Genomic DNA, 26,104 nt, shown 5'->3' with positions numbered 1-26,104 from the left:
AATTCTCGCGCTGTGTAGGAACAAAGGCAACGATAAATACGCGCGTATTTTCATTATAAATGCAAGATGGCAAGAATTACGCTAGACTTTACAGCGACGGTATATATAGCAATTTTCGAAACTGTTAAAGCAGACGTTCCAAAGAATTTGCAAACGCTTGTCCGAGCGAAAGCAACGAATCGTCGTCGAAGGTATTAAGAAATAATTTGTAGATGGTATGAACGCGAATCGAGAAGGTTTTACGTGTATGTGTTTACGTGTGTGCGTGTCAGTGTGTCATACGTTACAGACAGGCGTGCCAGACAGTCTCGATATACGGAACCGCGCATCCTAGCGACTTCCTTGTTCGGTGTATAAACCACCGCACTCAACTGGCATGCATGTGAATGACTCTCGATTATTATTTGAGGGGATGAGTAACGTCGTCTATTTTGTATGCAAAACGATGCTCCGCGCGTTAAACGCCAAGCGCCGCGTGTTGTCGCCGTTACCAGGAGATTCTCGGAAAACGATGAATTTGTATTATGAAAATGAAAAATGAATATGAATTTACTTACGTAGGTGGTTCTAGAGGACACAACGAAACGTGTAATGAGCTGATACAATGAAAGTTCGATCGAAGCAATTGCAAAATACGCTGCAAATGCCACTTCATTAATGCAAATTAATCTCATAGTCGAAAAATATGAGCTCAACACTCTGCGTCAAGTTCAACGAAATATGTTACTTTAGTGCGATAAGTTTCGTAAAATAGGATATTCATCAAAGATATTTATCAAAGGTTCCTAATAAAATTTTTTAAAACAATCGGCCAACTTTATATATTACGCTATTTAACTAGATAAATTATTAATCGAAACTGTCGAAAAACCGACCTTAAGTTATTCGGTAAATATTCACTTTTCCCGCAAAACGTCGAATTAATATTCTATATTGTTCCACGAATATAGTCGCAATGTTTGCCTCGAAATAAATAACAGATAAAAGTCGTGCTTCTTTCCTACGTTAGAGTTTTCATGGAGCATTCTTCTAATCTTTTGCTTTCCACGCTTGAAGCACGTTACGATCGCAAATGGCATTATCCTATCGTTCCTCGAGGCACTTTAAATCGTATATTCACTCTTCGAATAGGAGGGAAGTCCTTCGAGTACTTTAAAAGAACGTAAATGCAATAGAATAAAAATAACTACTCCTCCGTCGTGTTAATCTTAACCGATATAAATAAACAGCTTCAGGCGTCAAACGAAATAAAAACTACGTACGCGCATAGCTATGTCTTTTTCAGAGATCCGTGTTAAAGCTCCTAGAGAAGGAAACGGAAGCAATTGTCGGACGAAAATCATTTCTTAGGTATTTCGTAGTGGACAAAGAGCGGTTGAGAAACGTTGAAAAATCTCCGCTGTGCTCGGTGCTGGGTTTCGAGAACGACCCGTTTCAAGGGAACTTTCTTTTTGTTTCTATAGCACCGTCTATGGCCCTCGACGTTATCTGTCTCCTGTTTTTCTTTTCACCTCCGCCTCTGCACTTTTCCGAGCTTTTGTTTCGAGGTGAAGCTGCCCGATAACGACCGTATCTGGTTAAGCCTGAGAAACGAGTCGAACCGACGACCGTCTCTCACTAAATAAAATTATACCACTTACCCGTGGCATTTTTAATACCGTCGTCATCCACGAACCTATTCGTCTTCGTCGATTTATTTCCTTCTGCCTCGCTCTGTTTAATAGTTCCACCAGTAGACGCAAGAAAAGTCGTAAGTTACGGCAATTCGTATTCAGCGTCAAATATTTAAAAATACACATCGATACAAAGCACTTTCCTCCGAACGCTGGAAAACACTTCCCTAACAAATATTTCTCCGATGGTCTTTTCATATAAAATGTTCGTAATATTACGAAGGTGCTAAGAAAATTCAGCGAATTAGAAAAGTGGCGTTTTACTTTCACATTGAAGTAACTTTCAAACAGCGATACGCACCTCTGTATAAAGGTAAAATACCGAACATATCCGTAGAACGTTGCGACGCGCAAGCAATATCACGCGAGACAGCATAATTCTAAAATGTTGTGCAAGTTGTTCGCATCCACGCCTAGTTGGCGAAATGAAGCGGTTTAATCGAACAGTCCAAAAGAATCGAGAGCGTTTGCCGCGAACGGAAGAAAGCGACCATGAAGTTTGCGCAAACGATAATCGTGGCAAAAGTGATTCACCTTAAAACTCTAAGACGACTACAAGGTTACGTCGACGTTATCCTTCGCGGTGATCTTTTCCAAGTTCATTAACGCGTTCTACGTGGGTTAAAACGAGTCAACCGAGTGTACGTAGGCAGTCAGACGAGTAGACGTCCAACGGTTACGCCAGAGCGTCTGGATGACCAAAACGGATCTCTAACATATCCGCAACGGATACGTTTGTATTTTCACGTTGCGCTATCATAATTTTTCGTCGTATCGTGGTTTCCTGCGATCTAGTAGTGGTACGACGCGAGATTAAAGACATTCGTCGTAGCGAAAAACAGCAACGCCTTCTTTATTTGTAAACGGAATTAATCGACGATAATTAACGGAATCGATCGATGATCGACGGAGTAACATCTTTGTCTTCTATCCTTCGATCCTTTCTCACGAACTCTCGTTGTAATCATAAATCGTATATAGGAATCACGAAGTAATCGAAAAGCTCGGCAAGAATGACACTGTTAGCAACTTGCTGGAAGCGAACAAAGATGTTAATTTAATAGTCGAAAAGTCAAAGCGATTAACGTCTCCTCCGTGTAGCAACGAGCGGCTCAACGAGAGTTACCTTTATGCTCGGCTTTGAATAATTTATACAGGTGCCGGGATATTTTTGGCTGTCCCGTGGAACCAACAAAAGAGGGATACGAATGATAGAATACGTATTAACGAATTAATCCAAAGAGAATTTAAAAGGTTCGCTGGAACGTATGTGACGCAACCGGATCGAAAGGATTAAAAGGATAGAACAATTAGAACGAAACGCAACTATGAGATCAAATACATACGTGTTCCCTGTTTCCGTTTGCAAACTTTAAAACCATTAAACTAATAATCGAATAAACCTTGCACGTCGTTCTGGATTTTATAAAATTTTCACTCGTTTTCATCGTAACAACGTAAATGAAACGATAATTTCAAATTTCACAATGGAAAATGACTCGAATTCGTATTCGTCGCACCGTTGCAACGAGAATACTAAAAACGACGACGTTTAATTTTATACGAGCCACGAAGCTGGTCGAGCGCTTCGCATTTTCCGTCGTTCTTGCATCGCTTAATATACCGCACCGAATTTTTGCACGTGGTGGAAAGAAGCAAGAAAGAAGAAGCAAAGGAGAAAGAGGAGGAGAAGGACGCGAGGTTCGAAGCTATCGGAAAAAGAAGCTCGTTCGTTATTTCTTTCGACGATTTCCCTTTTTCTCTGTTTCAAGTATCCCGTGGGCAAACTGTCGATGCGAACGAATGGAAAGATCGTAATTATCGCAGCAAGTCCTGTCTTATCTGTTGTCCCGTGTTCTCCCCTCGGTTCTTCAGGAAACTCCGACGGCCATTATTCCAGCGGAATGCAAATCCGATACAAACTGCCGCACAATTTCCACCCTGGTATCCACCCCTTAATTCTAACCGAGGTGCTCCGTTCGAAGGCATGGGGTGGCTGCAGCGGAACGAGACTGCGTTTGCGGTGAGACAAGGAGTTGCTCGAATAAGTAGCTCGCTGTCAAGATCTTAGGAACGAAGATTAAGATCATCGCTCGAGGGCGAGAAACGAGAGATAAGGTCGGAGGAAGTCGCGAGCGAGCTCGGGTTGGTCGTTCGCGGTGAATTTCGTGAATTCGTTTCATCGACCGAGATGTACGTTTCGAACGGACGGTCCGTTAGTCCGTCATTTCATCCCGGATAGTGGTACGACGATTTAACAGATTTTTAAGCACATCACGGGACAAGCATATTTAAATCGTAAAATAATTAAGTAAACAACGAGGAAACGGCCAATACGGCGAAACAGGTTGAAACGATTTCCATTTAACGCGAACCGCAAAGTCTGAATTCGCAAACCGAGATTACACTCCCGTATGGTCGATGGTTAATGGGAGATCATGCCAGGAGGTTTGGTTAATGGAAAGCGCTCTCGTTCTACGTTACCGTGCGATTACGGCTCAACATTCTCCAATAAATGAGACGAATATTTTAACCGCACCGTTGCAAACGATGCAAACACTCCAGCCAAACTGTTTTCAACGGAAAGAGCTGTTAAGATTTACAATTGATATACCTACGAACGGAAGCAGTGTCTTGTTTCAGGATTCTTTTTAACCATGATATTAGCGCAAAGTGCAAATTAATACACGATAAATGGTAAAAAGTCGATGAGGTAAAAATTTCAAGCTACAACAGATAAATACTTGGGACAATTCAAACGAAACGTTATATTTGTCATCGATCGTTGGAACGACTAAAATATTTTATAAAAAAAGATATACCTGCGTATAAACGCGACACGATCGTTATACGATTATTCCATTATCGTGTGATCGAATATGAAATAATCTTCGAGGAACAGTATCGAATGAAAATCCACTTAAAATCGATATTTATACGCTAGATATTGGATCGCTTGGATTAAAAAAAAAAGAACAATAATTAAAAAACTCTGAGCGCTTGAAACGTATGTATATCGTCGTATCGTTTCGTCGGGTGAATCCTTGCGTAGCCCGGAATCTATCCCTCGGACGAGGCGGCCACTCGCCACGTCAACACAATTAGTTGGACCGCAATAATTCTAAGGAACTGTCATAAAACGAGGCTTTTTGATTTATAGTTAAGGCCGTTAAGTAGCATAAAACGTCCTCGAGTTAGGAGGTACTTTATGGTTACTGCTCCATCAGGTAAAAATTAGAGAAACCTGGGTTTTCTCGTGTTTCCTAGGATTCGACCAGCAAGCGACCAGTGGCGAGGCAATCTCCACCGAGCAAGAGTTTTCCTTTGCAACAGCATCGTCACCGGACTTCGCTGAATCTACGACTACGAATCGGTCAACATCTTTTTACCGGGCTTTCACCCTCGCTTCCGGGTTTCCACTCATTCGCTTAATTAATTCATATCTACACACCAGCGTAACTATCTTCTACATAATGTTGTTGGAAATATAATATATCTTTGAATTGTTACTCAAACAAATTGCTACTCGTTAAAACTACCTCTATCGTCCTAATCGAAATAGGGGATCGATCGGTTCGTGGCGTCGATTATCTATCTAATCGTAACGGGAATTTACGACTCCCGTCGACGCGTTTCCTCGCGATCGCGTCTCTCCGCGACTGGTCGAATAAACGCGTATATTTAATGAAAAAGAATCCAAGATAACACTGCGTTTCCAATTTGTTTTGCAGTCCGCGTGACTATCTGTATGACTATGAATCTAGTTATCGCAACGTCAAATACAGAACGTTAAACTCCAGTAGTATATCTTAAACGGAATTTCTATAATCAACGACGTTACGTATCGGACACACACGCGCACACCATTGATCACGTTACTTTCCGTTTATAAATCTCCGATCAATGGACATTCCGTAAACTCTCGACAGACAATGGCAATGGCACGTGCGCGTGCCAGAACGATCGATAAAATTCTATGAAGAGAAACTCCTTCATAGATCGAGGGCTTCCTCGTTTTTCCCTCAAAGGTTCGCTTTCTTCGTTGTTATACGCGACGAAAGGCTTTCAGAAACCGATGGAAAATCCATTCGAGTAGTCAATGGCGAACGGAAGATGAAGGGTGGGCATCGAGGGACACGACTCTGCCGTATTCCACGTAGATGCGCCCGATGCGATGGGTGCGAGTAATCGATACGAACCCTCTATGCTTCTGGACCGCTCCGAATCAATCCCCTTGAGAGTTACACCGCGTTCGTTTCGTTTCCAGCCCTTGTACCCCGGCTTTTTCCCTTCCAACTTGCACACGTACGCGCATAACGGGGATACGACTATTAACTACCGCTTTTTTCCATGCGTGAAAGGGTGGCCGCTGCCGTCCCATTGTTGCGACGCATTTTACACCGACCCCGTTGTAATGGCGTAACGATAATGCGATCGTGGCTGGAAAATTTGCCATATTACGTACGCGTCACGTGCTCTTAAGCGCTTTAATCGATTCCACCCACTGCTTTGAAAGTAATCCTCTCTCTTTTTGGCAAGTCTTCGATCGATTTCGTCACTGATATCGGTATATTCGAAAGAGCATTCGAAAAAGAAAGGACGGACCGACCGCCGGAATTTGCCGGCTATGAAACACGTAGCTTCGATTCAACGAAACAACTTGTCTTTTCTATAGCATTCGGCCGATACATACTTTTATATCGCAAAACATATTTTTATGCCGCAGGTCGTATTATTTTTGTATTATAGAATAACACGGATAATATAACATCAGGGCAAAAGTGAAAAGCTTGCCGAAGCGTCCCCTTTTTATTAATAGGAAAACACCCGGTTATTATTATCTACTCTCCTCGCAACTATTAAAATTAACGCGTTATATGCTCCGTAACGTAAATTCCAAGCTTTGGAAGTAAACGATACAAATATCTTTTTAGAAAGCACTCTGTGTCGCTAGTAGCAAAAAACTGGTAAGCGACATCCTCTCTGCAACAACGGCGAGAGCAATGTTAGCGACAGAGGTCGTAACAAAGAAGGGTTTAATATTGCCGAGACGACAAATTGCAGCCTCGTTATTTGGGATGGCATCGCGCCACTCTTGGATCTACGCTCGAACTTTGTCCGAGAATACGACAAAACCTTCTCTCAAACGTGCCTCCGACCGTTGCTGTTCTACGTTAGCTTTATTAAGTAAGCACAAGTTTGTACGTTCTGCTTGTCTTCGCGTCAAGCGGATTATTCATTCGGCCTGCCGACTTAAGATACCGTCTCGAACGGAGAAACGAACGCGAACTGTACTTCGTGACTTTCATTTTTACCCGTACCTGTGTTGGATTCCTCGTAATATCTATTTTACGAATAAATTTAAAACTATCTATAATCTTTCCTTTATGAAACAAAACCGTTGATTTCAAGATGTTTCGTTCGAAAACGTTGAAAAGCATACGATGAAGTTCGGTCGTACGAGAAAATCCTCGATGCGGAGAAGGCTACAAGTTGCTATAGATATACGTATTATAAACACTCCAATCGGCAATAAGATCGCATCATCGGCCATTCAGCTCCCAGCTATTGCACGTACACGAAAGACTTGGAGAGCTGGAACGTGGTTCATCCGTGAGTTCACGAACGTCTTTTCATCCATCGTAGCCATCCATCGCATCGTTTCGATGGAACGTACGCACAACGAATAGAGAGCATGAATCGGTACGACGCGAGTTACCGCGCAGACTGCGGCGTACGTTGTCACAGAACGCGCGTGCAAGACTATCGATTCGCTGACAAAAGACAGATACGATCGTACGGTAAGAGCAACGACTCAACGGTCGATACGAAAGACAAGGTGGAAAAGGAAAAGGCGAAAGCACGAGAGAGAAGAAACGAATATACTCGTACATATATGTATGTACTTCGTGAGTGATTGTGAGCGCGTGCGCGCATACGAAAATGCGTGTACGTGTTCGAAACAATGTCACAGGTTGCGTACAATGTGGGCAACGGTGAAGTCGCACGAGGGATTATTCGGCAACGCTCGGAGTGCATATGATCCCTGAAGGGAGCGCAGCCCGGATAATTAGGGCCAGAAGGGGGAGGGGTGGGATCAAGCGCTTCATACGCAGAGGCACGCGTTTCCTAGCAAATTGTGTACGTTGACCTCGCGCACCGGCTGTCATCGTATTGCCAGAGACACATCGAGCTTAATTATAGCTCCGCGGCATTGCGTAAGAATTCTTCCTTCGCGATAGAGGCCAAACAAGAAAGTAAAAAACAAAAGACAAAAGGATTTGTTCGTCTCGCTCGCAATCAGACAGACCGGATGATGGATCATGCGCCTTGTGCGCCCTTGGGCTTGGGCTAAAACGAAGGTAGCAGCTTCAATTTCTTAACGTAATACTAGATGTTACTTGTGAAATTATTGCCGATACTTTTTTAAAGGGATTATTCATTTCTCAACAACGTATTAGTTTTTCAGTAATTTATAAAGCTTCTTAATGAGATAATCGATTTAAGTCGACTTCTTTCACAAGCGCCGCTTATGATACTTATTATTTATTTATCCTTGTTCGATATCGTCCAATATCGTTTTGAGAAGTTCCATGATCGAAGCAATAAATATTAGCGAACCAAAATCATGGAAATAACAATTATCACCTATCACACATAAGCTGTACAATCCATATAATTAACGCTAACGCTACAGTCTGTTGGCAAGCATTTAGTTCATTGCAAACGGGCAGATTAGAAGCTTGTTACGTCCGAATCGAGGATCAAAACTGTCCAACTAAACAAACGGAATAATTAAGCGAAATGTATTTCAAGCGTGTAGTTATTTCAACTATTACGCACAATGTGCTACGTTCGTGCAATTCGTAATTGCTGCCGTTAGCGTCAGACCTTGATATAGTTTACCCGTGTTCCGATGAATGTTTCAACGAAAATCAGAGTCAAAAGCATGAAAAAGGTCACAGTATAGAGAGCTCGTGGGAAGATACCTGGCCAGCCGTACAATTTTAATAAGCACCGCGTATAACGAACCTAATATAATTATGGAGCGTTCATTACGGCATAATGAAACCATTAGAGTTCGTTTATCAGGTTCGTCATCTTTGCAACTGGAGCTCCTACTTCTAAAGATTTCTCTCCAAGCGAAGACCCTACCCTCTCTTTTCATTCTTGTCGTTTATAGTATTCAAACGAGAAATTTATAATATTTATAAAAAGAAAAAAAAACATAAGCTTAAACAGGTATTTCGTCGATTATGTGTTACTTAATTCGTTATATCGTTAACACTTTTGACAAATCATAAAAAATTTCCAATAACGTATTGTTCCGAAACGTTTTTGCCTATAATAAGTTAAGTCAATATAATCTTACGTGTTATTTCAACAGGATATTATCTCTCTATCTAATAATGGCGCCTTTATGATTTAAATTTCCCGCGTTGTGAATTCTGGTACTATGTAGTATCCAATAGATGGCAAATTCCTTTTGTATTTCTCGCGAGTAAAAAGTGAACCGTGCAAGCTCAAGAGCCAGTGAGACGCATCGGTAAATCGTGCCTTAAACTAATGAGTAAGGAAAATATAGAGCTTTGGTAACGCTTAGCTATGCTAATTATTAAGCGACCATATTTTTGAAGGGGCAAAGGTCGTCCCAAGGCAGTGCGAACTACTTTTTCGTGCAGCCTGGTGAAGCGATCTACCTCGTGGATAAAGTTTAAGCATAAAGAAAAGGTAAAAGGAATGAAAAACACAAAAAAGGATTCGATTCCACTCGTGCTGTTAAAGACCAGAGCAGATTTTTACAATCAATGCGTTTGAATTCGCGTCTCGTACAAAAAAAAATACGAGAATTCGTAACGAAACATTATCTTTCTAAATTTTACACGATCGTGTTACTCGTATATGCATTTTATAAAACAAAGGAAACTACCGCTCGACTCGAATCTATCGATCGAATGAAAAAATAAGCTTTTGAAGTATGTGACTGAAACAAAATTTCAAGTTATCGAGGTTCAAAGGCATATAAGAGAGATTGATATATTTGACGATCGACAATACTTATAGGACGCATAGAGGAGCAGCTGGAGTTCTTACAGAACTTCTCCGTCGACTCTATCGAAATGTTAATTTCAAGTTATCGTTCCGAAAAAAAGCCCAGACAGCTGGCTGCGAAATTAAATACCGCTATCACTGGTTTCACACACCTCTACGATGCCAGAACGCAAATCCGTTGAAACGAGGTTACCGTAGAATAGCGAAAATGCAACTGCAGCACCCGCCGGTGCAATCTATCTAGTCGTAGTTTGCCACTCCGCCAGAACCTGCGTAGCCCCCATGTACAGACTCTTTCATATACATTATGCATGTATATTCATACGGGAGTTGACAGAGCGGGTGCAAAGAGCGAGCTTAGAAGGGTATTTCGGGATCACTGATTGGTCGGGATCGGACTCTTCTTGTTACATATGCGCGATAAAACGAAGAGATCTCGAGAACAGAAAGCTGACTGGATGTTTTACGAAAGCACGAGAAAACGAAGCTCTCTTTAAACCGAGTATGTACGAGTGACGACGGTGCGTAGCCGAGACAAATAATTTATCGGATAAAAATGGCACAGAATAGCGTTCTATAACTACAAACCAACTATCTACCTGCCATTAACGCGTCAAAGCTTTAAAGGTTTAGCATCTAATATACACGTGTACATATGTACATACGCGTATCCAGCAAAAAATGTGAAATAATTATCACAGGAATTTAGATTAATACGCGTAGAAAAATTACAGATATCTATTGCGGAATGGTTCGCGCTATGTCGATGCGAATATATTGACATATACAAAAAAGAATTATTATTAGTATTATATAATCGTAATTAAAAAAGAGTATCGTTGCTGTTAAACGCCGCGATGTTTGTACGTCCTTTCACACAAAGTTAATCCGGTGTACGTCGTCTCGTAATATCGATAATTCTAGATCGATGCATTTCTCATAATGTGCAAAAAATAACGTATTATTATAAAATCGATCATACACACGCGTTGTGTTACACTCGCGTTTTCAAGAAATTCTCAACAGAACGACGTCACTGAACGTCACGGAATCGAATGCGTTAAAACGTTATCGAATGCGCGAAAAGTACTCCCGTTAGCGAGACTGCTCGACTAAAATCTCTTAAGAGCCGAAGCGAACCGCGCGATTATCTTGTTTTCGCTGCGAAGACGCCCAAGACCTCGCTGGTAATCTTCCGATTACTGGCCATCGGCAATCGCCCACGAAACGGAGCAATTAGGCTTGCCAATCCGGGGAGGAAGAAAGACCGTTCGTGCAGGCATGCGAACGAAAGAATCGTACACGCGTGCCCGCGACGATTGGATAAGTGCATTCCTGTACGGCGTACGGTGTGTCCCTGTGAATAACGACCGAGGCACTTTCACATTATCGTATGAACGGTGCGCGCCTCCGTGTCCTTTAGGCTTAGGCGCGCATTTACACAATTACAACAGAAAATTCCATTACTTCGAAACACCCAGCGCCGACTTTACCGCCAATGCTTTTTAAATGTCGCGCGGATTGATAGATCCGGAAAACGATTCAATCTTGTAAGATAAGCTCTTTTTATTACAGCACACACGTTGACGTTACTTTTGATTTTTTGCTTTAACTGTAACTATTTACTTTTAGACGAATACGTAATCGTTCAAACTCATCGAATTATAAAATCGGAATTGTAACGCGGAATTTTGACGCGGAATCAGAAGCAACGAACGTATTAGGGTAAAATTTAGTCAGAAACAGCATGAAAATTTGAATCGTGTCGAATGGTACAAGAATACTCTCCTATATGTCGATGTTCCTATCGAGCTGCTAATCATAGTAGTTCTAATCGTACGAAGAAGCGGAGAACGAACGACGGTAGCGGCGAAATAACAACTGGTACGGCATCAACCGGTTAGCTTTTCATCCGTATCGGGACAGTGAAACAGGGACATGGTCCCCATGGTACACGACTGTCGCGTTCCGTGCCAGTCCCCATAGAGCTCCTGGCGTACACCAGAGTCTCGCACGTTTCTACGTGTCGAACGATAAACGAGTGGTTCTCGAAGCGTGGTTCAATTAGCTGCGTTACAATCAACTGCAGTTTGTCTGTCGGATATTTGTGCGTGTTTTATCGAGCATACTCTTTGGACAGAGCCGCGACAATAACGACACCGATGAACGTTAAATGGTCTTGCGATGTCCCGCGCCGAAATGGTAGTTTTTACCGACCGGGCAACGCGTAGCTGACGCGACAGAATATTTTTCGCTCGTAAATTTAGAGACAGAATTTAACGACTACGACAAATATCGTACCGTTACTAGTCATTTATAAATAGCATGTTTTCTTTCATCGAATTTCCATCGAATTCCCTTTAACCAAAAAGGAAAACGAGGGGGAGGTGGGAGGGGACGCAAAAAGCTGAAGCTACCAAGAGCCACGAGTCGAGCTGTATACTCCTTTGTGACGCAGAGTCCTGACACGCAAGACATCGAGATAAGTTTGGTGCTTGAACAACCGACCGTCAAAGCTTCTCTCCTTTGTCACTGGAATTGTCAGCCGCGGAAACGTAACCGCGTTCCCTCGGCATTCACCTTCTCTTCTCTTAGATTATCAACATTTGCCGCTACGAAGAGATGGTGAAAGGCGCCGAAAGGATCGCCGACAAAACAGTCCGCTCGTGTAATTAAACGAGCTTGCGAACGATGGTTCGGGCAGAATCATTTTAGCACCTGCCGCATCGTGAATAGAAGTCGATACCCGAGGTTCGGCGAATCGATCTTCTACATACGCTTCGAACGTTGAAATTGTTTCCGGTGAACGAAACTTCTGCGTAACAGTCGCGGCCATCCCGTCGCATGGAAAATTAGATTCGTTCACACGGAAACTAATCGTTACGCGCTTTTATCTAAATAAATATTATAAATCTAGAATGATATCGCGAAACGAGGAAACAAACAACTCGAATTTAGTTTTTATCCAAGCGAAATCTATTTTCTTTACCGGACATGAATCGCTTTCTTTCGTCGATCGCCACGAGCAAAATTTATTTTTCTCCGAGGACACGTTTTATAAACTTTCTCCGTTATTTACTATTCGAGAAGGCGGGCCCGCGTTTCACGACGTTCGATGACTGAAATCGAACGATTGCGTCAAATTCGAAGTGTTAGCCGTCTTAATCGGATACAAGCTTAAGCCGAACGACGGGACGGGTCGATAGATAGGTGCAACTGCGAACAGAAAGTGCCGGAAACACGCTCGCCATGCATGGCGCGTATTACAGATAAGGGACATGCATCAACGACCGCGTTCGTGCGTTACTTTACAAACCGTTAAAAGCGCCGTTCTACGATGTTCATGTTTCTGGAAAAGAAAAAAGAAAGGGAGCAAACTCGCCGATTCCTTTTGCCGTGCACAAATCGTCCTACAGGTTTTTAACTAAATCGTAGGTTTGAAGTCGGTGTCTCGATAAAACGACGTAGCAGTTACGCTGTGTTCGAACAATGTACTTGGAAATTGATCGAAAAACTTGAAGTGTTTCGTAAAAAAAGGAAAAACTGAATGGCGGTAAATGACAGGTAAAGTGTTTGGAGTACAATGTTATTTCTCTTGCAATCTTTCGCTTTCATTCGGAGTACCTGCGCACTCTTGAACCATCGTCGTCCCCTAATCTCGTATTTACTTTTTCATAGATAGATTCGAGATAAGAGCGTCCGTCTCTTGCGGCTCGTTTATCGCTACAAAAGAGATCGTACAGGTATCTTACAGCGCTGCCCGGTCGTCCCAGGCGAGACAGTTAGGCACATCGTTACACAGTGTCAGAGAAAATACATCGTGGGTGTACAATGGGAATTTTAGCCTCGCCTTTATTCCACGAAAATTGGCTCGACGATAGAAAACTTCCGTACCGTTGATCCAAAAATTGAGGAAAACGAAGAAATCGAAAAGAAGAAAAAGATATACGTATTTCGACAAAGATGGTCGCGTTCGTAGATTCGCGTACATCAAGGTACAGAGAGACACATGGACACACGTCCATGGTATGCAACATTTTCCACGGCTGGATGGAAACAACGACGGTATCTCTTTGACGTATGCTCCCCTTCTTGCAAACTCGTCAAATGAAATTCCATTCTGGCGAGCATCATCCTGGCTAGAGACACATTCGCGAAAAGGACACGAGAGCCGAGTCTACGAAGCCATCGCAAAAGGTATCCTTTTCCTCTCTCGTTTCGCGAGAAATTTGTTCGTCCGCTCCGCAAAGCACGTTCTTACCTGAAAAGTTGCCAGACGTTGTTTACATTCTGTTATTGCCAGCCTTTTCTCTCGTTTCCTTCGTCCGAGTCGTTTAGCCAAATTTCTTCGTGGAGCTTACGTCGAGGGCAAGCTTTTCTAGAATCGCTTTCTCGCTTTATTTCAATGGATACTCGTTTTAAAGGCTGCAGCATGGTGCGTACAGCTCCTTACGTTTGTTACAGCTCGATTACATTTGTCTGGAAGAGAGTAGCTGTTCGTGGCAGTACTTTGAATTTTTCAATTAAATCGCACTAAGAAAGTAACCACGTTCTACGGTGGCTCGATGGTCTCAAGTTTTTCGGAGATTGTCGAAATTATTTATAATTATCGATTATTTAAGATTCGATCTTCAGTTTTCTATTCGATTCGAATTTTCGATCAGTCATGAAATTGAACAATTATATCAATGCTACTAAACGATCCCATGCCTACGTAAAAATATTAAATCATCCTACAAGTAGGTAATGTATTTTTCGTTGATGTGTATATCGAATAAAAGTAAACGACTATACGTGCATGCGTTATTAGCGATTGTTTGAAATTAACTGTTTGTTAGAAAACCTCCTTACCTATGAGACGACGTTTTTCAATAAAATTGAAGCTCGTAGAAACGAAAAAAGAAATAAAAATGCGCAAAAGATAATATCGTTGCAACAATGGCACGATCGAACTAAGAATCGTCCGACTTGCGATCCCAAGCGAACCATTCAAATCGTCCGTTTCGTATTATTTTCCTACTATCCTAGAATCCATCGGATCGATCGCTCGAGATTTCAAGTTGCTATTTAAATTCCGATAGACCAACGACGCAGTGAGATGCCGGCGAAAGTGGCTCTCCTCGAGCAAAGAGAGAAGAGAGAAGAGAGAAGAGAGAGAGACCCGAGTGCTTCTCGCATCCGTTCGCAGAAGCATTTAATTGCGAATTGCGAATTGCGAATTGCCGTCTAGGCCCTTAATGGACCGTCCACACCGTGAACAATGGTTAGAGAGGGAAAGAGAGGAGGGAACGTGGACAGGGACGCTCCTATTAACGGGAAAGAGAAGAAGACTTTGAACCGGTGTGTATTATAAGGACGAGGCGAAAGGGGATCGAGAGTGGCCTACGTCCTATCGTGAATCGACCAGTTACCCGCACCGAGTAAGAAACAATTGAACGCGAGTGCGACGCGACGAGTAACGAGCGAGAAATTGGACGGTACAATACGCCTCATTAATTGTCGTCAAGTTTCAATCCAGACTCGACTCGGATTATTTTGCACGAAAAACGCGATACAATCCCGGGCGAGATGTTCCCACGGAGAAATTTCATTTCGTGCCAGGGGAAACTATTTCCAATATCGTTCGACGATATTGAAGCAAAGTTAAGCAATTTTGCGTTCATCGTTCCACAGGATACACCCTTACAAATTATTCTACTCCGCTATATCCTATATCATTCTTTACGATTCTCCCTATTTTCTAGATTAATCGAAATAACGCTATATCGTACAGGATATTAAAAGTCCAAAACTTGAAAGGGTCGTATTGCTCGCGAAGAAGAATAGAATATGCTTGATTTGATTACCGCGCGTTACCGTGCATTACCATCCCCTATGCTCGTCAACGCGTTCTAAAATTACATATTTTTTTACATACATATTACATAAACGTATATCGGCGTAAAAGCGGCAGCTAAAAACGAAAAAACCACTTGCAATAATACGACCCTTTTCGTTCGATTTGATTTTCGTTCGTCACGATTCAAAATAATGCAGATACTAAATCAAAAAGATAGTTTTGCTGACGTTCGAAACTGAAAACGGTTTGGTATACAGATTTCTCCTATTCGAAGCTCTCTGAAGGCATTTAGGAATCGCGAGCGAACCCTGCGTTAACACGCATTGACAGCGAAATGTAATATCGACAACCAAACTATATGACCAGTCGAATAGAACATTCGGCTCCAAATTTATTTGCATCCAATGCTTGCCGATTTGACGATCGATTAAATGCCATCGAGAGCGCCAGCGATACGTACCCAACCAACCAGTCAACCAACGACAATTCGATTAAAGTTTAACGCTGTCGCGAATCATCTGTTACATACCGCAATTATCGCATAAATTTACAAATACTTTTCCCCATTCATCCGCGGTACCTGAAATTTCCCACTTCCTGCCAATGATGGCATGGCAGATATGAGATTCACTCGTATGTAAACAGCAAGAAGGAGCTTCGTACTGGAGATACATCGATTCGACGGATTGGGCAGAAATAATCGAGTTCCTCGATTTCGTACGTTCGATCATTCTTGTCAACCAAAACGAATAGCATAAGAATATTCCAATCTACGTTAACGATGTAAGCTTCCTAATCGTAATTATTTTTCGCGCGTAAAAACTGTACAAACGGTTACTAGCGGAACAAAGACGAAATAACGACGACACGTTTATTTTTTAGCGATGTTTCATTGTGCGATTCATACACACGCGTTAAAAATACCCTTTCTTTGATTTAATTTTCTTCCTTTAATTTTCTGTCCTAATTTCAATAAAAATAACTTCCCTTCGTCAAAATAATTATTTTACTTTGAACAAACAGTATATAAATGCATCGTAAGGTTAAACGCGGAATTGTCAGGTCATTAAGAAGAAACATGAAATATGTATGAGAAAACTTTCGAGATCGGTTACTTCGTTCTTTATTTAAATTATAAACCTTACAGCGTGTAATCTCAATCTGAATATTTATCGTTAAAGTCGAATTCTAATTGCCATCTCCGCCGTTTTAATTGCCGAATTCTTTGAGGCTTCAGCTAAAATCACGTTATTTATTACAAAAATACACCTGTATATGTAAATACAAGCAAATTACGAGTAAAATGTCGAACGCAGCTTCGGCACAGAGTACAGAGGCCGAAATATTATATTACCCAGATACTACTATTATACGACGATAGCGGGAAAGAAAATATCTGAGTTTCGAACGGATTTCACCTTAATTAGGATTTCGTAACCAAGACGATTTATTACCCCGAATGGAACTTTTAAAACGCGTTTCACATATAGAAGGCATCGTAAGCGCGCGTATATCCATCTTGTCTCATCATCGCCGTAAAGTGTAAAATGAAGCGACGACGGTGCGTAATCGAGGAACGAAGCTTAATAAACGCTAACATGGACTGCGACGACGCAACGCGACGCGACGGCATAATTATGCTATAACTCGCAGTGACGAGGGAGTCCCCGGATTGGATAGACTTGCCAAGATATTCCAAGTTTCATTAGCCCCTAATCAAGCTTTCTCCCGCCATGCTGCCTATACTTCTCCGCGCAACCCAATAACTTTGAATTGGAATCATGAATTTTACATTTTGGCGATACCTAACGAAGATAACGATCCCTGTCCCTTCTATTCTCTCACATTCGTTCGTTCATCGATGAATTTATCAATCGAGTTACGAGTATCCCTTTACAAGTATCTCTTTAAATTTCGCCGTGAACTTGACAACTTGCTGTATTTACTGGTATCAATGACTACCGTATAATAGCATTAATAAGTAGCAATTCGTTCTCGAAATCACGTTCATAGAAATCACGTTGGAGACAAACGATTCCCGAGGCAAAATCAAGAGCTACGAGATTTCGAAATCGAATCCGGTACGCCACGATAAAGTGAATTAATTCGCAAGTTCCTCGAATAGTCTTCGATATACAGGGCATCGCAGTCGTAACTAGAATATAGGATGTAGAATGCTCGTTTACCGAGTATCGTCGGTGTCGAAATTTAAAAGAACATTTCTCTTCCCGACTTACGAAACTTTCCCACTGGGAAATCGTAAATTGTCACGATCGACGAACCAGGCTAATAACCGCGCCCAGTCCCCAGTATCAACGATGAATTTGCATTTTACCGGGTGAAAGAACGATAAATTCTTACGGCAAAACAAATTTGGATTTTTTCAAAGTAATTGCACGATCCGTGTAATTATTTAGAACTGTCATACAGCTTTGCACGATGCTGGAAAAGCGTGTTGCAGTCATTTCCACGGACATAAAAATTACGAGAGTTTTATGTTGTTTGAGTCGCGCGAAATGCGAATTGCATTTCAACGCTCTGCGTGTCACTGGTTTAACGCTCGTTTGACCTTCCATGATGGAACTTTCAAGCAGAAATCTTCTCCGCGTTCCAATTTTTTAATTAAAACGTTATTTCGCATTACCGACGCTAATAACTGTTAATTAAACTATCCAAGTGAAAGTAACCATTTCCGCCGTTATCATACTATAAGCTATCGCAGTTGGTATAGTACGATTAAAATCTTTGTTCGAGCAAAACACGCCACGTTAATCGAAATAGGGTTCATAATATAGTGGTAAAAGTAACAATGGCACGTGTTTGTTCACAGGAACGAGAGTGCTGCGCTGACACTTCATATTCCTGTGGACACACCCGCATGATAACAATACGCGTTCAAGTACAATGCCGTGAATCGCAAAGCTCCGTATATACTTTGTTCATACAAGAGCGTATACGTAATGTAGCCGGAAATCTGTATACGCTGTAACAAGGGGAAACGTATCGGTACGAAGGAGAAACAACTCAAATAACTAAATCACTCTCTATGTAACTTACTAAGCGGCTACGTCGCTTTAGACGTAACAGAGGCGAGCGTAACTTTTCTTTCGACGGAATCTTCCAAATTACTTAATGAATATTTCCACAAAATATCTCAACTTCTTTATCTACGGGATTCGAGCGGGCCAAGTTTCAAGTTTTTCTTCCTAAAATTTCCCTTCGTAATTTAAAATCGAAAACACGAAACTACGTTTCGATGCATCGGTTCAGTACGAGATAAAAATTTTATTCGGACGTTGATTAACCGTCGTACGGAAATGTGTGCACGAACACGCGGGAAATAGACACGATTACGAGTGGTTCGCGAAGAGAACAGCATCTTTTGTTCCCTCTGTTTTATGGCATTCGAAGAAAGAACATAATTAAGCGATCACGTTTAACGACATTGTCCGTTTTGCGGAAGGCAACTGTTCGTCGGCAAAAAATGTCACTGCACTCCGAAGCAATTCGAAGAACAAACGTTGATCTCAAGAGACTCGTAGGCAGAAAAAGTCGCGTCTTAAGAAAGACGCGAAACCGGAATTCCGCCGGTTTCACGATTTGACATGTTAATGAGAGTTAAGCGAGGCAAAGAAACTCGGAATTGCACTCCATAATGCATAGTCCGATCGCCTTAGTAACACACGATCGTGAGAAGTTGTCTGACGATGATATTCAAAGCAAATTCAACAAGAATGGATAAATTCAAGCAGGTAATGCGAGCCGTAAGAAAAAATCGAGTACTAGTACGTCGTTGATTAATTAATTGCCGTTTATTCCGGCATTGTTCGCGTTTTATCGGATTTATGATTTTATCCGTTCTTGCTTAATACTCTGTTAGCGACAGAAAGATAAAAAATCGTTCGATTTGCACACAATGGCCTATTCTTGTCGAATTTCTCGGAAGCTTGTAAAAAGCAAACTGCCAACGATGATAGAAGCGTAATGTTTTAATAAGAGGATATGTATCTTTCGACGGATATCTTTGTTTCTCTACGTAGATGAACCGCGAGACGACTTGGTCGTTAATTGCTTGCACAGCAATTATCGAAGATTCAACACGATAATACCGGGTCTTACGAAGGATTAAGTCAATGCACCACCGAACGATCCAGACGGCTCTCGTCCCTAAGGTAAATCTAGATTACGATTACTCTACGTCGTCGACGATCCTTGAAATAACCGCTATATTATACGTTACATTCAACGACAAAACGCACGCTGTCCCCTATATATCTATGGTCTATCGGTTAAACACGATCGACAGAGTTGCAAACGATGCTACTTTATATTTATTCCTTTATGGGATTTCGCATATAATAACGTGAATATTAGATTATACGCAACACGTGAATATTATACGCAAAGTGGATATTATCAATGGGCACTGTATAGGTAGACGAAAGTAACAAATATGTAAAGCTTATCGGACAGCTTGCCAACGCAAGGCAGAAAACTTATTTTTCGCGATCGTCCCTTTAAATTCTACGACAGACTAATCGCCAGGCAGAAGGATCGCGTCTTAATCCGTTGGTTGGTAACGCTGACCTGTTAACGCGTCGATTAATTGCACGCCAAACTACTATACGGGCGTGCCCAGCTAACCGTAGGGTGTGGTGAAGTCAGGAAAGATAGTTACACTCGTAAGAGCCGTTATTTTCGCAGTCGCGACAATTTTACATCGAAACTTCATTTCCAATTATTTTTGCACGTTATAAAATCCACGTGTTCCTACGATTCAGGAGCCATTACACGATACACCGCTACGAAGACGATACGTACGAAACGAAAACGAAAGAATTATTCGTTTTATACTTCTTATTCTTTACTGTACGCGAACTAAGAAAAGAGATACGAAATTTGATTTACTTTACCGTTATATTTACTTGCTAAATTATTAGTGACAATAAGGATGCACCGCGTGGACGTCGCATTCCACTTTCGACGATATCGTATTCGTTTGAAAGAACGCAAACATGACGCCAGCTTGTCGTTCAAATTTGCGTTCCTTCCTTTGCGACTCGTGTGTAACGTGCCTAAGGTGTTAAGGTCCGCATAGGCGCGGGGTAACTCCGTGAACCGGACATACGCGTAAAGAAAAGAAACGAATTTGTTAAACCCGACGTTGCAACCCTGAAACGTTCAGTGAAAAATAATTTACAACGCAGAAGCTGAGAAAAACGATAGATAATTCGATAAGATAATGCTCCATCGACTCGAACTATCGGGATCTCTTTACGACCAGGCTGCGAAAAGGATAAGAATTACGCAAAGAGTACCATCTTCGGAACACCATGGATCGTAAATATTTGACAGGATAATAGAGAAACACGTGGGCGTGCACGTAGATGCGTTTACAGTCTTTCACAGTTATCGTACATCATCGGGTAATTTATTTCTCACCGGTTACGCGCGCAACCAATAAATCCTCACGAATATATTTCGTTCTGAAGATATTGGCCACGATGAATCCAAGGGACCTACTCAGATAAATAATAATAATATAACTATTCCGCGGTTAAAAGCGAAGCGGTAAATTTCGACCAATCACTTCCTCTTAATCTCTTTCTCTTTCTCTTTCTCTCAATCTCCGTGATTATTTGTTACGTTCGCTCGAGTTTTTGAGTTTTCTACTTAACGTCGCGTGGACGAGATGTTTACGTCGATGAAAACTTGCGTGATTGGTAAATGAGAAACGGCAGAAATAAACGGAATACGTAATATCGTAACAGTCCGGTTTACTCTCTTTCCTAATAAAGTAATGATATGCTTGTGATAATATCAATTGTAACCTGCGCAATTGAAAAGCGACGATAAACGCAGAAAGTTTGTTTGAAATATAATGTGTTACGACCTCTCAACAGTTTAGCCATCGCTTTTTCCCGTCGTATTTATTCTGTCCTATCCTGATTATTATTTATCCTTGCATGCTAGCAAACTACAAATATTTCTTCTTTTATTCAAAGCAAAGAATCGTCTCGATCGAGTCTGATGCGGTGAATCGTAGAAAATCAAATATTTAAATAGATGGTTGCTTTATACTTGGCATCGCAAATTTACACGTAACGGAAACTTTAGCTTACCATCAATTGGCAAATGCGACGATTGGTAAACGTTACAATGTTCGGAACCATCGTACCTGAAAAAGGCATGCGATACAAGAGTAAGAGATCCTGCTCACGTTCCAGCAAGAGAAACGATTTCTACAAAGCCTATTCGTATCGTGAGAATATACTTCAAATTATCGCCCGTGCGCCATGAAAGGTGCTTGCCCCGTCAGATTTAACCGGTACGTCAATCAATAGAGTCTTACAAAACCCTGGCTGAAACTGTATCCTTAAACGGTAGAAAACGATGTTCCCGAGATTTACGATCGATACGATACGAGAGAAGAACGATGCATAGGTTCGTTGGCGAACGTAATGATCCATGCTCGCGTTCACGAAGCTGCGTAACATCGATACACGTATTTATTGGCCCACGATCGCAATGCGAGATTAACACTGCGATAAATTGTCAGTAGGAATAGAAGCAATCGCGATTTATCGCCGACGGAAGCGAAAATGGGCGACACGGGTGTCTTACGTTGACCGACTGTGACGTCGATTTATTCCTTTGAATCTGACGAATGAAACGATGAAAACAGGCGACTGTACGATATGCGAAACGGATTGAAGGGGGGGGGGATGGGCACATTAGCAAATTACATGCCGAGCAAAATATCCTAATTATAAGTGTTGGCGTAATTTAAATACAATAACGCAATAACGATAATAATCGGCTCGCTTGTCTCGTTGAAACTTTGAATACTGGTAGATTTCGTCATCCCGTTCGTGAAAAAAGCCCTATCACACAGTTGAATATATTTAATGCCTTCGAGATACTCGTGATTAAAGTTTCGATATTAAAATACAAGGCGACGTGGCGAAACAGCTACGATCGTAGCGCGTTAAATAACGATCAAATATTAGGTTACAAATTGAATAAAAAATAAATTTAACGTGCCAACGAATGATAATCAGAAAATAAGAATATTTAATGCCACTGTAAAAGAGGGGGAAGGGAAAGCAACTAAGAAAAGTAAAAGAGAGTAAACGAAGCGTTTCTCGGAAATACCGGAGAATCGCGTGCATGAGAAACGAATCTAGTCGATGTTGCATGGATAAAAGGAAATCGCAAGGAGTAGGCATAACGAAGGCAAACGGAATCGAGGAGAACAGGTAGCGGAAATACGATAGTTGAATCGACGCGTAACAGACGACAGTACGATTCTTAACAAATTCTACCTACGAACCAAAGGGCAATTTCTACCGTGATATTGTTACAAGACCAACCGGCAGAGAACCGGTGTACATGCGATTATTATGCTGCACATTATGCCGGAACTGGTATTATTTTTTCATCCCGTCTCAAGGAAAGCCTTGCCGGGAGTGTGGGATCAACATGACCTGATGCGCGTACATCATATCACGATGTCTAATCTTCGGTCGGTACGGCGATACGATGTATCATTCGCTCAAGTTCAGACAAGCTTAATTAATTAATTATATGATTCCGTAAGAGAATAAACCGCGGCTCTTTTACCATATCTCATTAGCAAGTACGAGAAATGTGATTTAGTACGGAACTAGAATTTCATCAAGAATAGCTATAATTAGGCAGATACATTTTTCGAAAATTTGAGGAAACAACTCCCTTCCCTCCTCTCTTTTTTTTCTTTTTTTTTTTTTTGACACCGAAGACGAAAACGACGATTCTTACGGACTTGTTAGCGGTGGCACACTATCGATCGCTTGATTCGCTACAGTAAATATCGTAATCGGTATTTTAGTCTCGCTACTTTCACCATCGCTTCCATTGATACTCGTAAAACGGTAAAACCATACTCTCGCTGCATCTTGCGCTACGTTATTTTACAAAACAGAACGAAATACGTATACATATATGAAAATAAAAATATCAAATAGCAGGGTGTCATTTTCTCGTTTTGCTTGATTCGTCGATTCATTCGTTTTCGTATCCCTTTGATCGTTTTCGATATTTGATTTTCGATATTTTTACGTTGTTCAAAATACCCACGGCCCACGGTAAATGCGGCGATACCTTGTATCGGATGAAAAAGGAAAAAGCTGAAACTTCGTACCATGTCGATTCGATAATTCACCTGGTACCGTTAACATCGACAGTAAATACAGACGTATTATTACGTATACACAAACCGAGATAGGAGTAGCGTGTGTGTATTAAATTCGTTGCCGTTTGCTCGCCAATTAACGATTGCCATCCTACCAGGATATACGCGAGTCTCTGCCGTAATTTCAATTACGCAGGGCGTCGCTTGTTTGATGGCTTTTTGCAGCACAGAGAAGCTATCCAGAGAAAGATTAAACAATTGTGCCCGAACCCTAGCCTACAGTGAGACTATTTTAATTGATCGAACGAAAATACTTTGTGGAATGTAGATGCACTTTTTGAAATGACGTTATACGATAGACTTTGTTTTTGATCAAACGAATATCATAGCGTACACCTAAGTATATTTGATAGGATAAATTATCATATCATTAAATGGTCGGTTTGTAAATTTATACGTTGCGTTATTAATCGAGGATACATTCGAAAAGTGGCAGCGAAAGTACAATGACCGATACGAACCTCAAACGCCGACTTTAATCGTTTTCATGGCCGATCTAAAAGTCGGCGGACAAATCCGAGTCTGTTTAAAAAAATTGAAAAAGCAGACGAACAAATTTGTAACCTACAAATGAGCAAATTAAACGTGTACAATATATAGTAAATCTCTAAATGATACCAACTAATGGTACGTTAATACGTACATTTTATAATATCCATTTACTTTTCTCTTTCGTCGCTTTATGAATCAACGAAAAATAATTTGGATTAAAGTTGCAAGATTCAGTGACTTTATCTAGACTGGCTATAATTAAAAGAGATCGCTATAAATTTTTACACAGGGTTCGCGTTGCAAGCAAAATTATGCCACGTTTATTTAATTAACCCAGGAGAAAAGCTTTAATAAAGACAATCAGCATATCTAATAGCGTGCATCTAATAGCGTTAGTCTAGATGTGTGAAAGGTGCAGGACGATAGCCATGTTGTCAGGATTAAACAAAGGTAATACGGGATGTCGAAGCAAGCCAAATTACACAGGTAGCTCCCTTCGGGAGCCGCATTAGGACGAAGGGTAGCGGATTTTCCAACAAACAAGCTATCACATCATATAGCTGGTATAGCTGATACGTATCCGCGATGCTTTCCACAGAAACGTTCGATTCTCCTAACTACGGTACAACGTTCGATTTAACATACACAATACACGCTTGCAGATTCGTTTTGACATTCCTGTGCGCTGCTCTTATTTCGAATTGGACGCGTACGAAAATTATTTTCCCGTACATACACAGACACGATCCATTTCATCTTTTTCGTCGAATTAGCGAGTGGAATGTGCGAAAAACTTGATCGAAAAGCTGAAAATTTCTTATTACGATGTTGAATTTGCTTAAGATTTAAAAACAAACAAGGAATACCGAATCGGACCTGCGTTAACCCTTGGAATATCTGATCAAGTTGAAGAAAAGAATCACCGTTTCTCTCGCTATGCGTTAAATAAAACGTTAAAGCATCGACGATACTGTACAAAAAACCACTCTTCGTTCTAGCCATTGTCTCTACACTCAGCCCGACTCCTGCTTTCTGTATCAACCATAAAGCAACCTTAAAATTTGTCAAAGCTCCATGTATATCACAGACTGACAATCGATCGAGTTTAAAATGTCTCTTAAACGTTTGTTAAAGAGAGGTAAACTCTCGCTATAAACTCGAACATTTGTGCGATAAATCACCTCGTAGTCTGACCATAAATATAATAGTTGTAACGAATAGACTGTGTACTCGAACGACCTACAAGGAGCAGAATGTTTTATATCGTCATCGTCAACGACGACCGATTCTGCGATGCCAACAATTAAGGCACAGTGCTACGATAATTTATCGGCAATAAATTTTTCCATAATTCGAGGCAACAGGGCTGCAGCATAATTGGGTCGTAACGTAAGTACAGCCTGTTCCGTAGCACTGCTGCGCCTTTCCGTTTGTTAATATTCTTTCAAGCAGCTCCCTCGTTTGCGATAAATCAAATCGCAGGATAAAAAATACCGATGAAATTCATAATACGATTGTACGAAACACGTGAACTCTCGGAAAAATGAAGTTTTACGTTACGTTCGATCGGCCGATCGCGATTTAACTGCACGATGAAATTGGTGCTTTCCATCGGCGAGTGAAGAGTCATTGAAAATTGCGACGGCCTAGTTTTTGCTCGTTATAACTTCTTGTAGAGTAACGTCGAAAAAAAAAGCTCGATTTCCTGGAACCCTACCCTATCCTAAGACTTACCGCATACGGATCTTGTATTTTTTCGTTAAATTATACATTTTCACGATTATTCTTTTACTGCCTTTCATAATCAAACCGTTC

At 41.3% G+C, this 26,104-nt stretch overlaps 1 protein-coding gene and 1 non-coding gene across 6 annotated transcripts in view; one reads left to right on the top strand and one right to left on the bottom strand.

Moving 5' to 3' along the window:
• The window catches only part of LOC117231757 (probable Ras GTPase-activating protein), a 252,226-nt gene that overhangs the window by 215,879 nt on the left and 10,243 nt on the right, over positions 1 to 26,104 (bottom strand). The window lies entirely within an intron of this gene.
• LOC117230563 lies at positions 9,227 to 9,376 on the top strand. The gene has a single exon (XR_004492800.1). It is a non-coding gene; the product is annotated as a U12 minor spliceosomal RNA (small nuclear RNA).

The sequence above is a fragment of the Bombus vosnesenskii genome, unplaced genomic scaffold (assembly GCF_011952255.1).
Source record: "Bombus vosnesenskii isolate JDL3184/JDL3185 unplaced genomic scaffold, Bvos_JDL3184-5_v1.1 scf7180000013262, whole genome shotgun sequence".
NCBI classification, from domain to species: Eukaryota; Metazoa; Arthropoda; class Insecta; order Hymenoptera; family Apidae; genus Bombus; species Bombus vosnesenskii.
The sequence above is the reverse complement of the archived record's forward strand: the minus strand, read 5'-3'. Positions and strand labels throughout refer to the sequence as shown.